This window comes from Sciurus carolinensis, chromosome 1 (assembly GCF_902686445.1).
Source record: "Sciurus carolinensis chromosome 1, mSciCar1.2, whole genome shotgun sequence".
Lineage (NCBI taxonomy): Eukaryota > Metazoa > Chordata > Mammalia > Rodentia > Sciuridae > Sciurus > Sciurus carolinensis.
Genome location: NC_062213.1, coordinates 68,620,258 through 68,638,969, shown reverse-complemented (window position 1 = coordinate 68,638,969; position 18,712 = coordinate 68,620,258). Strand labels below are relative to the sequence as shown.

General features: G+C 39.5%; 1 protein-coding gene across 2 annotated transcripts in view; it reads left to right on the top strand.

Moving 5' to 3' along the window:
• The window catches only part of Dnajc5b (DnaJ heat shock protein family (Hsp40) member C5 beta), a 212,686-nt gene that overhangs the window by 151,763 nt on the left and 42,211 nt on the right, over positions 1 to 18,712 (top strand). Inside the window, exon 5 of one of the 2 annotated variants that reach the window (XM_047540824.1) lies at positions 13,015 to 13,134. The gene's annotated coding sequence lies outside the window, so the exon portion shown is untranslated. The other variant, XM_047540834.1, reaches the window with a different exon arrangement.

Here is an 18,712-nt window from a genome sequence, read left to right as displayed (position 1 = left end):
TTCAGCAGTCTTCCTGGCCTTCTGTGGCATGTTCTTTCTTTACTAATCTCTTGAGGTTGTTCATAGCTCTTCTTTCTGTGTCTGGAATCTTGCCGTTGACTTCCTCCTGGTCTATGCTTGTAAGAGTCCTATGAGCTGCAGACAGAGGCAACCATAGAGGTCTTTCTTCACTTTCTTTAACAGAGGAGGAATCTGAGACTCAGGAAGATAAGTCCCTTATTCAAGTTCACACAGTTAAAAGTTATGTCACCCATCTCCTGGGCAGAGCTTCAGGCATAACCCACAGACACCAGTTCTGATGGGGTTAGGCAGGTCATAGGTTTGCATTTCAGTGATTTCATTATAGTTAAGGAATGGTAAAACCATAATACAAACAATACAGTTCTTAAACTTGAGAGAGCCATACAAATAGAAAATAGTTACCAATGTAAATCTAAAATGTCTTTCTCAGAATCAATCTCTCTCTTTCACACACACACACACACACACACACACACACACACACATTTATGAGTTCTGGTTTTAGAAGATCAAGTAAGATCTGGTTTAGAAGAACAGCACATTATAGGCATTTCCCCCTGCTTCTTAAACATTGTAATTTTCAAACAACTTTACATATAGGCACTGTTTCTTGCTTAATTTTGAGATAAGAAAAATAGCAATCATAATTTTTTTTTTCTTTAAACACCTACTGCATTAGTCAGGGTCCTTCAGAGAAACAAAACCAAAAGGATATATTTTACAAATAAGAAATTGACTCACATGGTTATGGAAGCTGAACAGTCTTAGGATCCATAATGAGAAACTTGAAACCCAAGGAGAGTGGATGTTTCAGTTAGAGATTGACAGTAGAGCCGGTGTGGGGGAACAGTGTCCCAAAGAAAGGCAGTCAGGAAGAAAGGACAATCCTTTCTCTTACTCAAGGGTTGGTTAGTCTTTCAGTACTATTTCAGATCTTCAGCTAATTGGACAAGAGCCACTTACATTAAAGAAGTTCATCTGCTTTACTCAGTCTACTGATTCAAATGTTAGCCTCATTCAAAACACATTCACAGACACACTCAGAATAATGGTTAATCAATTATCTGAGCACCCTGCAGCTCAATCAGGTGGACACATAATTAACCATCATACCTACGGAGTAAGTATCTGACTTAATTGCCACAAAGACCCCATGTGAAAAATAGTCTTAATTTCATTTGCTCAACAGCTGTTTATTTAATAAGTGGCTTTTTTTTTTCAGAATGTATAGATGAGGAAACTGATGTTCAGAAAGTTAAAGTAACTTGTCTAAGACAATATTGTCAGCAAATGGCAGAACTGGGATTCCAACCCAGGCCTAAAAGCCTCAACTGGGTACTCTTAGTTAGTGTGGTCACCACCTTCAATTATTGGTGCTATGTTCTCTCCCAAGTTCCTGGGGCTTTCACCTGGGTTGAAAGAGAACTGAAGGCATTAACCATTGCTCAAATCTCAGGGACAGCTTTGGGATGAGAGACTCATTCTTATCTTCATATGTCTCTGAACAGGTTGGACTTGAATGTAGCTTGGACTACAAGGGTTCCACTTTTCTTTGCCTTTCAGGGGATCCAGAGAACATTAATAGTTGCTATAGTTATTGAAATCTGCATACTTGTGCTTCGTGTGATTTTAATAGCGTTCACAACAACTCTGTTTTTCCCACTACACAACTCTGCCTTGGGAGGGGAGTATGACAGGGTCAACAAAGAACTGCGAGCCATCCCTTTTTAAACTGCTGTCCTCAGCACCACCAAGAGCGCCCTAGACTTTCTTAAATGTCCCTATGGGCCAGTCCAGTCCTGTTCCATCCCTCCTCAAAATAGACCCATAAAACCAGCTTAAAATGTGCATGAATCAATAGTTACGCAGGTATGTGCTGTCTTCTGACTCACCAGTGGACTGGGTTAGGGTTTTCCCTTTATTTGTTTTCTCCTTGCTCATTGTCTGACGTGCTGCTGCTCCTCATTTTCCATTTCCATTAGTGATTTAAGGAATCACTGTCTGGTGGTAAACTTCACTATGAACTCCTAAGTCTATCTTGTATAAAGGGGACTCCTCTGTCCTTTGGTCCCTGTGGCACATTCTGGTTGCTCTTGGAGTCCCCTTTGTCATAACATCATAAGCAGTCCTTCCAGTGTTGCTCAATTAGCTTTGGCAATAGTAAAACTTCTCATTTTACAGAAGAGGAATCTGAGACTCAGGAAGACAAGTCCCTTATTCAAGTTCACACAGTTAAAAGCTATATCACCCATCTCCTGGGCAGAGCTTCAGGCACAGCCCACAAATACCAGTTCTGATGGGGTTAGGCAGGTCAAAGAACAGGCCATCTCCAAGGCAGTGTTTGTAGGAAGGCACCCAGGTTGCACCACCCTAATGGGAGGTGAGCATATATTTCTAATGTCTATTTATATGACCAACAATGAAGGTGTGGCACAAAGAAAGGTATTGGAAGAGAAATGGGGATATAGAAGTTCTTTTATGGACAGAAGCAGATTCCCTCTGGTCTGCATACTTCAGTGAAAGGACCAGGAAAGAGCTGAGATTCCTATCTGTTTGGAATTGCAGTGACTCACTTGGGGCCTCCATTCCCAGCGGAAGTGGCTTTGGCTCATACCATGTGTTTATAGAAAATCACTCATCTGTTCATTTGCAGCATTGGATCCACCCAGTGGATTCTGCTGCATGACACCTTTGCAGGCCTGCACACATGCTTTTGGGTTCTGTGGGCTGATGCTTCCAACTCAGACCTTGGTCTGGCTTTCCAGCTCATGGCTTCTATTACTTCCTGAGCTCTGAACCAGATTACAGAAATGGAAGGTGGGTTTTCTGATTTTCAGTCAAGGACTCTGAGACTACTCTACCAAACAAACGGGTACACAAGGAAACTCAATCTCTGGTGATAACAGTTTTCAAAAGAAAGGAAGATGAAACGTGTGTTTTCAAAACCACTCTACTTTTTCTCTTAAAATATAAGAAGTAAATGAACTTCAGGTGCACTATTGAAGTAAATGAACTTCAGGTGCACTACTGAGTGGAGGTTTTATTGAGAAGGCAGCACACTTCAGAGGTGTATAAAGAATTTGGAAGGTGTCCAGAAACTTGGATACTTTCCTTGGCACAAACGTCACACTGGAGCCTATGAACAGATCACATACTTCATGCTTGGCTGGGATTCTCAGAATTGGGACACCCATGTTCCTATGTAGGCTCTGCTAGCAACTGTCTGATGTTCTCATGAAAACCCCGCTGAGCCCCAGTTTCTTGGTTCATAAGATGGGAATACTAACACATGCCCTGCCTAACTGTCCCAGTTGTCATGTGAATTAAAAGAAACCTATGTGAAAATACTCTGTAACACTATAGTACAATCTATTTTTTTCCTGTGATATAGGAGGCAATGTCTTTTGCTGGAAGTGAGGAAGGAGAATTGAGGACAGTGATAGAGAATAGTAAAATGTTCCACTGGTACATCCAAAAGGGTGCTGGACAGGTTGGAATTCCTCATGGGACTGGAGACTGTGGGTCAGTGTGGTCAACATTCATCCTTCTTGGAGACATACAGTTGAGTTTTGGCTTGGTGGGTGGGAAGAATTAGGGGTATTGACAAGGGAATAGTTACAATGGTGATCTGGGAATCTTAGCTGAACCAGGGAAAGCATTGAAGAGAGGGACATAGCTGTCAAACATGGGGGACTCAGAAGTGTTAGTGAGGTAGATGTAAGTACCTTAAGCAGAAGGGAGTTAGCTCATGAGATAGGCCATGGTGGTGTGTTAGTCAGCTTTTTGTCGCTGTGATCAAAATACACAAGAAGAACAACTTAGAAGAGGAAATGTTTACTTTGGCTCCTGGTTTCAGAGGGTTAGTCCATTACTCTGGACCCAAAGTGAGGTCGAACATCATGATGGAAGAGTGTGGCAGAGGGAAGCTGCTCTTCTCCTGGCCACCAGAAAGCAGAAAGGGAGGGGGAAAGGACCACAGGGAAGATGAACCCTTCCAGGGCACACTCCCAGTGATCCACCTCCTCTCACCACAGCCTACCTGCCTATAGTTAACCACCCAGTCAATCTGTTCAAACTAGAATGAACCAATTGGATTACAGCTCTTGTAATCTGATCATTTCAGCTCTGAATATTTCTGCATTAACACAGAAGTTTTGGGGGATACCACATATCTAAACCAGAACCCATGGGCAGGGTGAGGCTGGAGTTTAAGATTTAACAGGTGGAAGACATCCAGAGATCTGAGTAGGGTAAGGGGTGGTACACAAGACAAGGGCTACCTAGGCACTGAGGGTTCCCAGGTTGATGATTGGGATGGGGATAGTTAGAACAGCATGACAGAATTACCTTGGATAAGATGGGTACGTTGTCAGACTCGGGCTGGCTATGGAGAAGACCAGAGCCTGTGGGTCACAGGGACATCAAATGTGGATACACAGTGTGTAGAAGGGCTGGAGGAGAAGATCAATGCTGCTTCAGAGTAAGGGATACAGATTTTCCTGGATGCACAACTCAAATTTAAAATTTGGTGTGAATCATATACAAACTGGTCATTTTACACATAGCTGATCACCAGGCTGGCCAAGGAAATTTTAGTTGAGACCTGTCATTTGGGGAACTCTTCAATGTGTTCCCAGAGAGGGAGGAAACATCTCTTTTAGCCTTGGCACCCACAGTAGCATCAGCAGGCATTTATTCATGGTTTACAAATAAGCTGATTGTCTCTGGTGGATTCTTGTTTTTTTGCTGCCATTTGCTACCTGGCTCTCTCAGGGTTCTTCTGTCTTAACCCAGCTGGTAAGGAGTTAGATCTGAGATCTCAGAACTTCAACAGTTGCCCAAAGTTCCTCCATTCAGACAGAAACTTCAAAAATCAGATTTTAATATTTATATTTATTTTATAAATATTTATAATAATTATTTTTCTTTAAAAACTTTTAAAATTATTTCATTTTTAATTGACAAATATGTGTACATAATTTTAGGGGTACAGTGTATTGTTTCACTAAGTGGATAGTATAATGATCAAAACCAGATTTTTGTAAAGTTTTAATTTAAATCCTCCAACTGACTTCAATGCATTGCAAAATTCCAGATTTAAAAGACTGTAAAAAAAGGCCGCATCCTCTATAAATTTAGTGTGTCCCACCTGCTGCTTTCTTGAATGTTTTTCTCAGCAATTCCCGTATCTCAGGTAGCTGGGGGGAGGCATTGGGGATACAAAAATTCAAGGGTGATTTGAGATTAGTATTTTGAAAGCTACTGCTTACAGTTCCTCCCTTTTTGAACACCAGAGGGCAACACAGTCATATTAAATAGTGAATCTGCCTTGCCTTTTAAGGGACTGAAATCCAGGGGACTGACGATACATATTTGAACAAGTGCTGAATTGAATATTTGTTCATTTGACTATTTCACTCAGATGTCTAAGAAAGTTACAGAGAAGGCTTTGAGGGCTACTTGCTGGATTCCCATGCCGAGGGTCCTGAGGCAGGGAGACCTGTGGGGAAGTACTTGTCACCATCCCACCCACTCCTGCGATGGTCCCGTTCTAGTCATTTTTGAGAAGGGTTTGTAAGAGCTACCTTGTTCAGGAATCCAGTTTCTTATTTGTAGGACCAATCCTTTAAACTGAATGCATAAGCTTTTTCCACTTAGTGTCTGGAAAGGAGACCTGTACCTAAGAGAATGGAGGAGACTAAGAGAAGAGACGCCTGGGAAGAAGTTTGAGGGATGGCAGAGGTCCTACTATCATTGCCCCAACAGCAGTGGGGCTTCAGTGACGGAGCCAGTTGACCAGTCTGTGTCTGTGGTCTTGGAATAACTTCCCGCTGACTGCAGCACTTGCATGGTCTCTGGAGCAATCCAGGAAACTTCATAAGGCCTCCAGAAGACTTTGGAAGGAGCAGGAGCAGAGCTGTTGAAAGGGCCTGGGAGACTTGATAGGGTGTTGAAGGCCCTGTTGAAGGGGTGGCTGTGCTTACCTCATGGGGAGCCCTGAGGCCTGTGAGAAGAGCCTATGTAGGGGAGGAACCCTGCCTAAGGCAGGCAGCATGCGAGATGCCACCAGTATCAGAGTCCATCTGATCTTGTGTATCTGGAACCCAAGCGTGTATGTGTGTGTGTGTGTGTGTGTGTGTATCATACAGTCTGCACTAGGTTACCCCACTTGTTCTGAAAAGGGACCTTTCCATTCTCATCCCCTGGAGAATGCAGCTCAGCCTCACCCATGCAGTTCTGGGCTCCTTCCACCAACACTCAGAGAGAATGTTCTTAGCAAAGGCAGGTTGTTAGTGACAAAGACCACTTACTCTGCATTATAGACAGCCTTCAACCCAAAAGCTATACTAATGGATTTTTTGCAATTTAGTGAGCACTGACTGTTCATTTGAAAGAGAAAACTTTTACAAAATTAGGGAGAAGGTATAGAAGAGAGTACAAGATCATTGCCGTTATCTTGATGAGCAAGTTGAAATGTGCCTTTGCAAAGATCCACTATGGACACCAGAGATTGGTGGAAGGTCATGATCTACTTGGTGCAGAAGACAGGCAGAGAGATGCCTTGCTTCCCAGACCAGTGATTATTGTGAGGTCTGGGGACAACTTGTAGTCACATGCACCAATAAGGAGGGGGACTCCCTTTGTCATTTAGATACTCTTGCTTTATTCAGGCTTTTTAAAAAAATTTAACATGGAAGGATAATTTGGTAGCAGATTTTAGTTCCAGCTTTTAGTGCCTCAATCTTGATGTTCATTCTTGGGAGAAGTCACAAGATAACCTGATGGGTTATTTCTTTATTGAATGAGAATGAGTGTCAGATAATATATATAAATTGTAAAAGACTTAGGTATGATATAAGTGCAGTGTAAATCTCAAGAGGGAAACTTAGTATTTCCTCCTCTTTTAAACATAGGTCTGTTACCTGGGCTGGGTGAGCATACATTTGAAGGGGGCTCAATTACATTTAAGATGTGAAGATGTATCTTCATGACTGTCCTATTAAACTACCACACAATAGAATTGGAACCCACCATGTTTTGTTTCTGTGTGCTCTTGACTTTGTAGACTGCTTGACCACACTCAGAACTATATTTGTAACTGAAACCCTATTAAAAGATATTTTTGTCCTAAGAAATAACCTTCCTTATTTTTGCCTTCTTTTTTAGTTGAGTAACATAAGAGACATCTTTGAGTTAATGTGAACAGGGAAGAAGCTATTGACAAAATCTCACAGATCAAGGTTCTGTTTACAGAAAGTTTGTCAAACACATCTGTTGGATCTGAAGCCTTCTTTGTTTATAACGGCAATTGTTGACCTTAAGTGAGTGACAAGGTGTTTAAATTTCATACATGTAAAATACATAGTATGTTTTCTAGAAGGGGACAAAACTCAGTCAATATTTTTAATGTTTTCAGTAACACATTTCTCAGACTTAGAGCTTTACTTAACCAAATAGATATTGTCCTTGACACCAGAGCTTCAAGTTGGACCTCATTAGTGAACACACTTATTGGTCATTCCTTCTTTAAAGACATTACTCCATTTTTACTTTTGAGTTTTAACATATATACCACCTGTCTCAGTCACAGATTGGTAAGCAAAGAAATAACAGCAGGCAGAAGTCCCTTGGAATTTTAAGCTCTTGAAGCAAAACTCTTAAATGAGTTTTAGTATAGAATCAGCCATTCTGGTTTCCAAGTCTGAGTTCATTGTTCAATGACTGGCAACCCTGGGCAATTCTCTTAACCTCTCCCATCTTATATTCCTCCTTTATAAATGAGGATACAAAAGCACCAACTTTAGTAGAATAAGTAGTTTTTATTCAGGAACTGTTGCAATAGGAGAAAAGAGAACTCCAGCATAGAACTGGGCTCCATTCTGAATCCAGTATGAACCAGTCAAGATTTATAGCCCCCAAACGGAATTGGGGTCAGTAGATGGAAAACTGCTAAACATAAACACCAGGGATAGGGAGGAGTCTGGTTTAAAAGACCTCATAAAATTCTTGTTGAAGGCAGGTCAGGGTGATTGAATACCAAGGGTGGGAGATGAGGAATTTGATGAGATATTGAGGGTTGTCAGAGATTGAGTTAGGAGGGAGAGTCTCTCTAAACTGACAGCACAGCTCTTCCTACAACTGGGTAGCACAGGCCAGACACAGACAGAAACCAGGGGATGGAGGTCTAAAGAAAAAATCTTTCCAATCTTCAGTCAAGGAGAGTCTTTGTCAATAGTATTGTGAAGTCAGTAAAATTGTAATACCATTTTGAAACAACTTGGGGTTTAAAGAAAAAGAAATTGTATCATGTTGTCACTTTATGCTTTTGTAGGGCTTAAATGAAATAATCCAGTTAAAGTGATAGTTACTGTCATCATCATGGCCATTACCACCACCATCACCATCATCGTCACCATTGCCACCACCTCTGGGTCCTCACCCAGTACAGTGCCTTGTAGTACATGATAACAGGGGAACACTTTCCATTTGTCGTATAATTCATTCAACCTGTTGATGAATAATGGAGTTACGATGAAATCCACCCAGATCACATGCAAATCCTTAAAGCAGAGTACTTGGTTCTGATTTGGAGAGGCAAGGAAAGAGGAACTTCTTAACAAGTGCCCAAATTAACCCTAGAAAACAATCTGCAGATAAACATTCCTAGTATAATGCTTGGCACATGATAGTAGACATTTGATAAAAGGTCTGGAAGATAAAAAGTGTATTTTAAGATTAAAAAATGTATTTTATTAAAGTTATGCAGAGGATTTGTCAAAAACCCGAGACAGGAGTGTTATTTTTGGATGCTCCTTCCTGAGTTAAACTAGGTAAAAACAAATTTTATTTTGTGTCTAATCATACAGATGCCATTATCTTTAGTAAGTGTTTTCTTCAGAAACCCAGAAATGGAAAATTCCTCCAGAGAGCTGCCTGGTCAGCAGGTGTTTCCACATTACTTAACGGAACAACCCTCTGCATCAAATCTCTCTGCTGTGGGGTCAATAACAGCTTTCAACCCAAGAACCCTTTAAACCCTCCCAAGGAGTCTTTTAAAAATGCCTGAACCTAGATTATGTTTTAGGATAAAACATAACTAGATTATGTTTTAGGATAATCTGAGTGGGCCCCATGCATCAAAATTCTTAAAATCTTTCTAAATGATTCTAGAGAGACTTCCAATCTAGTTTTTCTCCCTTATTCCTCTATGGTTCTATGCTTTCTATGTATTTATAGATGTGGGCGCATTAAAATTTCATCCCCTTCTCATGGAAATAGTAGGGAGACCAATAAAGTAGAGGAAGGGGATCAAGATGGAGGAAGGCTGGGCACGGTGGCACATGCCTGTAATCCCAGCAGCTTGGGAGGCTAAGGCAGAAGATCGCTAGTTCAAAGCCGGCCTCAGCAAAAGCAAGGCACTAAGCAACTCAGTGAGACCCTGTCTCTAAATGAAATACAAAATAGGGTGGGGATGTGGCTCAGTGATCGAGTACCCAAGTTCAATCCCCCATACCAGAAAAAAAAGAAAAGAAAAAGATGGAGGGAGAGGGGAAGGTATGGGAAGTACTTGGACATGAAATCTATCAAATTATGTTATGTCCATACAAATATACTACAATGAATACCATTTATAATTATAATGCATTAGTAGAAAATAATAATGACAAGAAGATTAGTAGAGCAAGAAAATGGAGGGAGGGAGAAGGGAAGGGAAAGAAGTTACTGGGGAATGAGACTGATCGATTATGTCACATGCATGTATGAATGTGGCATAATGAATCCCACTGTTATGTATAATCATAATGCACCAATAAAAACAAATTTAAAAAATTTCACCCACTTTTTAACTTCTCCTTAAAAAATACATTTTAACCTTGAAAATTATAAAACATAATAGGAATTAACTGATTTGTTCTCCTGAAACATTTAAGCAGTAAATTTTACAGAAGAATCACCAGAATTATTCTACAGTTTCTAAATTCACTCAACGCAATGCATCTTGACCAGTTTATGTATTTCTTTGAAATTTATAAAGTAATGGCATGAGTTCCATTTAATAATAATAATGTTATGTAGATGTAAAAGGTAATAAAAATTGTAACAGTGGTAGCAATAATGCCTTTAATCATTTGGTTAGACAGTCTTTGGATTAGGATTTATTTATTGATGTTATGTATTATGGCACAACCCATGTTCAAAATGAGTGGTGTTTGAGCCTGTTGAGGTATAAAATGTAAAGACTCTGTACCCTAATGCTCATGTATTTGGTTGTTTTGGTTAAAAGTTCAAATAATTCATCTGGTACCATTGCAGATTCTATGCTAATGTACTAGTCATTTCTTATAATACCCTAATCATATCTGACAATTGACAGAGGCATATAAACTGGTATCAATCTTGGATTGTTAATATTGGTTATTTTTCAGAATTGCATGTATTGATCAGAGGTTTGCACTGATAACACTTTTTGTGACACTTCAATAAAAATGAGAAAATGATTCATTAATAAACTCTAGTTTGATAGACAATGTCTTCTAACACAATGATTACGAAAATAAAGAAATTAATTGTGACAAGTCTGAAAACTAATGAGGATGATGGCCTATGAGGTCTCTTAGGTGTAATGTCCAACGTAGACCTTTCAGTCAGGACTGCAGTAACATGAGATTTTGAGCTGGCATAATTCCAATCCAAAGCAATGGCTGTTAATGATATATTTCACTTGTACATTAAAAAGGCCAAACTGTGGCCTTCAGAATTTCCATGTAAATCCCAATAAACGAAGGTCAGATTTTAACTCAATAAAGACAAAATGTAAAAATTAAAAAAAAAAAAAAAGAGTCCCTAAGGGAATGGTCAAGAGTCCATTAATGAAACAAGGAAGATTAGCATTTAACTCCTTCCCACCACTGCTTTGGTTCTCAGTTCAATTTTCCACCTCACAGAGGGGCCCCTTTAGTTCAATGAGGGAAGATCTTCTGAGTTCTCCTCTTCAAAGTGTGAATGGTTCATCTCACAACACTTTTACATGTAGTGCACATGATATCAAGAAGTTGTTCACGTGCTTTTCTTGAATCACTTGCTTTTACAAATATTATTTGAAACTCACCTTCTAAAACATCTCACCTGGCTAAATGGAAAATGATCTCCACTGTATTGTTGGACGATGTATCAGAAACCATCTAAGTATAGGCCCATACTAACATCCCATATATGGCAGCACATGTCAGTGTCCTTTTTATTTCTCTAGTTTAAGCACCAAGGGCTTTCAACACTCTTTTGTACCTGCCTGGAATATATTTCTTTCTATCATCAACCTCTTCATTTAGTTATGTTCAGATCTTGGCTGTTTTTGTTCTGAGAAGTTTTGTCAGATCTTCTTCTGTTCACTGATATATATACATGTGTATATAATAAATTATGTATTTATTACATAAATATTATAATAAATATATAATTGTATATTTAATAAATATATATGTTTACTACATAAATATATATTTTTTATAGCATCTCTCCAAGATCTCACTTTTATACTTCCTTGAGCGACTGATTACTCTCTGTATCTTTTGGAGGACTGTTGTCTCTATGACCCACAAACACAGTCCCTGTGTTTGTTTTTGTTTATCAGTATATAGCTAGAACTCAGTCCACTATCTGGCTCCAGTAGATGATTAATTGTTGAATGAACAGGTGAATTAGAAACTATGATTTCTCCTTGAAACACAGCTATAAGTTTCACTTTACTCAAGAGTTTTGCAATACTTAATTTTTTAAAAAGCTAATGGCTTATGTAATACTTTTAAAAATTAGTGGTTTAAAGAGAGTGAATGAATTGTGCAAAAATAATAGATTTTATTAAAATATTTGATATTAAACTGAATTTGAAAAACACAAATAATAATATTTTTTTCTGGTACTGGGGATTGAATCCAGGGTCTTGTACATGCTAGGCAAGCACTGAGCTACATCCCCATTTTTTTTTTTTTTTTAATTTTACTTTGAGATAGGGTCTAAGTTGCTGAGGCTGGTCTCACACTTGGGATACTCCTACTTTGGCCTCCTGAGAAGCTGGGATTACAGGCATGCACCACCATGCCTAGCTCATAAAATGTAATTTTAATAAAAGCTATCTGTAATATCACTTTATCAATATAGCAACTATTTTCATTTCATTAAAAGATACAGTCCTTAAGCTAAATTGATGCTGGAACTTGAGCATTTAAGTCTCATTAGTCTACCCCTCCCCATTCCTGATGGTGGACTGCTTCCTAGACTGGTTGGTGATCAAGATCTATAAGAAAAGTTCCTATATTCCTTGGTATCTGAAAAACCAGTGCCCTCTAGAGGCGAAAGTGTTCTGTAGTGTTCACATACTAGAGCCTTAGGCCTTGCCACCTATCTGCTAGGCCTTACACAAGCTCCACCTACAGACCCAGGAGCCACATTCAGAAGTAGCACCCATCTTATTTAAGACTTTCAGTCAGTAAGATCTTAAAAAAATCATAGGAACTGTTTTCTCTTGTGACTTTTTTACATGGCAGTTTGGACATTGTTTTTAACAAGTGATTCAACTACTATGACTCCAAGCCCTCTGAAGATGATTAGGGTACAATATACTAATACGAAAATGCTTGGATTAATATAGTGAGCAATTTTGTATTTTCCCCTTCTGAATGTTGCATGGTCTTTCCAGCAATTATAAGTCAACTGACTAGTAGCCTTAGACCAAAACTAACTAACTAAATAAATAAATAAATAAGTAAATAAAATTTCAAAGAACTAACTCTACAGGTCAAGAGATTAGCATGTTTTCTTAATGGAAAGTCCTGTTGAACACTCTGGGGCAGTTCCACATACAGTTGGTTGAGTCAGGTGCTGACTGACAAAGAATGAAAAGTATGTAGTGTATATTTTGGTATCACTAGATGTCTTGTAATACCAAACTGTGTGGTCATGCATGTTTTATTCTCTCTTTGTTATGGTTTCCAGAGGGATAACCTATTGGCTGATAGAGTAGCTACCGAAAAGTAACCTGACTCCACTGACCTGCTCGACTCCTGCTTGGGAATGATGGAAAGGAGCAGCCGTTTGCTCTAAACAGTGGAACAGGTATGGAACAGCTCTTTTCGTGGTTGCCTTCTTTTATTTCTCCACACACCTACTTTGAAAACAAGTCGTTCCTGTTGGAGAACAGAATTGGAGTCATAGGAACAGGTATGGTGGGTTATTTGTAACAATTCCAAATTGCCTCATCTTCAGTGCTGTTTATATACATACTAGAGCAATTGCAAGAAAATTTTTTTTTTCAAATTGCATATATGTAATCATGCTAGGGAGAGTTAACACCAGATTAACATTTTGGATGCATTTAGCTTTAAGACAAATTATTTGGATTATGGGGATTTTGCTCCACTAAATAGATTCCTATAAAAGAATTAGAGAAGTAACAATGAAATGGTAATGCATGCTGGTGTCCTCAGTGACAAGTATGTTTGCTGTGTTTAATGAGTTTATAGCTCCTGCCCACATTCATGTTCTCCATCATAAAGGGACCCTGGCAAGAAATGCATAGTTTTCTCATTTTTCAAAATTCACATAATAGATATAGGTGAAGCTTCTTTTGCTTTGAAGGGAAAATTTTATTTCAACATAAAAATGTGTAATAGCCCTCTTAGGTTCCCCAGAATTAGAATTTTTAAAATACATTTTATTTTGGGTCAAAGCCTGTCACCAACAAGGTGCTATACCTTCTTTCAATTATATATAACTATTATCTAGAAATAGGGGAGCAGCATAGAGCTCAGTAGTGATTATATAGTGGCTAATGCTTTAAGAAATTGTGATATTAATGGTATTATAATTCAGCTAAAGGGTAATTTAGGCTCAGAAGATAAAGTACATGTGCTGGATGATTAAAATTAAATTACTTAATGACTTTGCATGACAACATTCCCCCCCCCTCCATTGGATGGCTTGTAGATGAAAGACTATAAATAAGTAATAAAGACTTGAATTTTGCATAAGAATATTAGAATTCAAAAGACTACAGAAAAAGAATTAATCAAGGGTATTTTATATAAGGAATTAAATATAATTATGGCTCCATGATTTATTTAAGATTATTTAGGAAGCATTTTTATAAGATGTTTTGACTACTACTCTGTAGTTAGTATGTTCTCAGGGCATAAGATCTTTATTTTCATACTTTAAGCATTTGAACACACTATTCTACTGAATCTGAAGCCAAATGTCATGTAAATCAATTATATATAAGGAGTCTGACTTCTAGCTCAACAAAGAAGCACAAAAAGCATATTATCACTGCTTGATGCATAAAGCATCTTTGCAGTCTTTTCCTTTTTGTTGTAGTCCATACAATCAGCCAACTATTGATCAACTATCTTTTTCTTAAGTTCCAATACAATGCAAATGGACTTTTTAAAAGAACCTTAATTAAGAGATATTATCTGTCTAAAAGGAAATCTTTGGGGAATAGGGCAAAATAAACCATAAATACAATAAGTGCTCCATACCACTCATTGTAAGTATTGATAAATTCATGTCCTAAAGCAACAGATAGCCACTGGACTTCACTTAGCAGGAATGAATTATAATGTGATTAGATTTGAGGCAAGGTACCAGGGATTGAACCCAGGGGCACTCAACCGCTGAGCCACATTCTCAGCCCTTTGTATTTTTTATTTTGAGACAGGTCTTAATAAGTTGCTTAGGGCCTCACTAAATTGCTAAGGCTGGCCTTCAACTTGTGATTCCCTGCCTCAGCCTCCCAAACCACTGGGATTTCAGGTGTGTGCCACCATGCCTGGCATGTAATTAGATTTTTAAGTGAAGTGATGATTTGAAAAATATCATCAAAGAAATGACTTGTTACCCTACCATTTTGTTAGTTTCTGTGTATGAAACTAAGAAGTGAAATCTTCCTTTTTTTTTTTTTTTCATTGGGAAGAGTGTGCATAAGCATGGGCCTGGGGCAGGGAAGCATGAGCCCCAGGATGCTTCCAGATGCTTCCAGAACTGTTCTCTGGAAGTGCTAAGGTGTAGCCCCCAACTGAGACCATCTCCCTTGTTCCATACCTGGGATGATTTTGAAGGAGGCAGGCTTCCAAATGGTGAGCAGCTATATGCTGGTGCTCCTCCTAGTTCCAGAAGACTTTGACAGGCTCCCTGGTCTGCCTTAATCACATTTGGAAAAGATCCTGGATCAGGTCCAGGCATTCTAATCTCTAGGAACCTCAGTGTCTTCTTGAAAGGGTGAATGCTAATGGCTTGACAATTTTGCTCACAGGTGTAATAATGCCAAATCTAATATACATCTTCCCATCACCCCCTAGTCAAAAGGGAAGATAAATAAAAATCCAAAATTTTGGAATGGAGAGGGAAGAGTATGCTCTTTTCATAAGTTGACAGGAGTGTGTTATTTTCATAAGTGACAGGAACAGGTTTAGCATAGACTAGAAGGCCTCCGAGCTACGGTCAATATGTCACCATAGTCTCGAGAGTTGTCACAAAGCTCTTTGGAGATACTTCAGGCAGTTTTGACCCAGTGGCCAGGAAGTGACTTACAAACTGCACTCCTAGCAGAAGTTTCAAAATTTTTGTGTAACCCAGGCATTCTTCTACTCTTAACTATTCTCTTTCCTAACTCTCCTCTGGGAACTCTCTTTTTGTCTGCATTAAAGTCCAGTGACTGTGCTCAGGGAGGAAACTTGCACTGTAGTCCTTAGATCCCACTGTACCCTCATGTGCCCTCTCACCTCAGACACAGCAGCGGGGGGGCGGGGGGGGGGGGCCCTTATGACCTGGAGACTGAAACAGTACAGGGCTGCTCTGGTTTAGTGTCATCACTATTCAGAGTTCTTGTGAGGATTAAATGAAATATTGGTTGTGGAAAATGATTTGTGAATTGTAAAGACATTGAGTATTACTCAATATGGCACACTAGCAAGAACTTGGGCTTTAGAATCAAGCAGATCTGAAGTCAAGAGTTCCCTGTGTAAATCCGAGCAAATTATTTTACTTCAGTTAGACTCAATTTCCTCAGTTTTAAAATTCGAGAGCAATACATAGGGGCAAATCAAATGCTTATTACCTTTTGGGGGCTATTAGGTAGTTTTTTTCTAAGAACCTGCATAGGGCTGGGAATGTGTCTCGGTAGTAGAATGCTTGCCTGGCATGCATAAGGCCCTGGGTTTGATTCCCAGTACTGAAAAAAAAAAAAAAAAAAAAAAAGCCTGCATAAGGTGGTAGTAATGGTCATATCCTGAACTTACTGTGACTGAAACAGTAAGACTCTTTAGGCCAGGTGACTTGGGCAGTCCCAGAGAGCAGGCCTGCTGAAGGCCAGACTCCCTCTGTGTGTTCCAGGATAATGCATAAACTCTAGGTGTTAATTTATCATTTTTATGAAGGGAAAGGGCAAGGGCAGACTTCAGGGAAAGGCAAATCAACATTGGAATGGTAAGATGCAATTGTCACGTGGGCCAGCACTAAGAACTCAATGATATGACCTGAGAAAGACCTACATGGGATACCAGACCTGTAAAATAATGTAAAGCTGCTCCCTCGCCCTTTATGCTGCAGTCATTTCCCCGCCTCCCAACTTCATGTCAGTCTGTGAACATCCTAGCTAGCTATTGGTTCATCAGTCAACTTGCAAGTATCCTTCTCTGTTATTGGTCCCATTAGCCCATGGAATTTGACTGCTTAAGGATAGCTCCCCACCATTTTCTCTCTCTTCTCACTTTCTTTCTCTCTCCTCCTCGCTTTTCTTGTGCGTGCTCTCTCTCTTTTTTCCTCTCATTTTCTCTCTTACCCTGCAGGGAGACACTCTGTCTGCTTAATAAACCCTCTTATGTGAGTTCCCGTGTCCAGAGTGGTTTCTGGGTTCTTACAAGATCAAAATCAAAGGTGGCTTGATGAGTAAATATTTAAGAACATGAGGAGGAAGGTGCTGGGTGGCCAGTGGGACCTGAATCCTTGGGCTCCTCCCCTCAGTTGTGCTTAGATGGCCTTGCCAGCATTTGCCTCTACATTTGCTTTTCTCTTCCTGTTCACATCTAATCACTCTTTTGAATAACAACACAAGAGAAACCTGATAACTGCATGTTACATTTATCAGCTTCCAACCATTTTTCCAGACATTCATCTCTCTAAAATGTAAGACAGCTCTTCCCTGATCCATTAGGCAGTGACTTCTCTGTTCAACTCTCAGAAAGCAATCTTGTTTCTCTGAACTCCTGGGCTGGGGGTCCCTTCCTTGATGCCCTCAAGTGTTGATATCAGGATTAAGTGATATGACACATAGATGGTGCTCAGTAAGTGCTTGTTCCCTGTTCACCTTCCTTTTCATGCAGTATACTAACGTTAAGACCGTTTGCCACTGGGGGTTTTGCAGATTAATACAAAAATAGAGTTACAGCCCCTAAGGAGCTCAGAGATGGTTTTAAAGAGAGACACATGATTGGCAATAACTTTGTTGGGCATGAAAACTCCACTGTTCCCATGCCCATGAACTATGGGGATAAATATGGTCTCACCGGTTTTCATTCCACCCCCACCCTCGTTCACCCTTTACCCCCATTATTGTTATTAGCATTAGTCCCCATTTTTTATTTGGATCATTTAAAAATTTTTCTTGTATGTTCTTTTTAGATATGCATGACAGTGGAGTGTATTTTGACATATTATACATACGGATCATTATTTCCTTAATCCTATCCAACTGTAAGCCCCTCCCTGCCTCCCACCCTCATTCTTTCTGCCCCTTGTGGGTACTAAGTCTTTCTCACATTGGAATTCTGAAGCTTCCAATGATCCCAAATATTTCTAAGCATCCCCAGGAACGATGCAAATGTTTTCAGAAGTGACTCTGAGCCATCTGACACTATCCCTTCTCAGCAGACTAGAGGGAGGATCAGCGTGTCCCCTGACTACTCTGCCACATCCTCTCTGCTTCCTTGGTTGGAAAATGCTGACCTGATCCTGCCTGGGTGCTGACTCTGTGATGAGGTTTTGGAGTTCCAAACTTTTGTTCCCTTCATCCTTTAACATGAAAACAACTCTTCAGTCTTTAGCCTCTCTCCCCAGAGAAGCTCAAAAGCATGTTCTTGGCCGGGGAAGGGGCCAGTGGCCATTGTCTGGTCTAGACTCCCCTCATCCTCTCTCTAAGCTAGATCCTCCCTTATCTTTCAGACTCCAAACTGAGAAGTCCTCTTTCATCCTTGTTTATGCAAATAGATGAACAAGAGAGTCACTAGGTTCCACATCCATATGGGTCCAAAGTTAGGCCTGGCTGTAAAGACCAAAATAGAAAAAGACATACCAAGTTCTACAGAGACAAATGGTAGTATTATTGGAAGCTCAGATTTCGCCTTTTCTGTGAAGTTGTCTCTCACTTAAAATCTACTCTCGGCAATTTTTTAAAATATAATACATGATTATCAACTCTAGTCACCATGTCGTATAATAGATTTCTTAAACTTATCCTTCCTAACTAAAATTTTATACCCTCTGCCCATCATCTCTCTGATCCACGCCCCCACTCTAGTGTAAATGAAATCATGTGGTGGTTATTCTGTGTCTGGTTTATTTCATTTGGTATAATGTCTTCCAGGCTTATCCATGCTTTTGCAAATGACAAGATTATTTCTTTGTAAAAATGAATTGA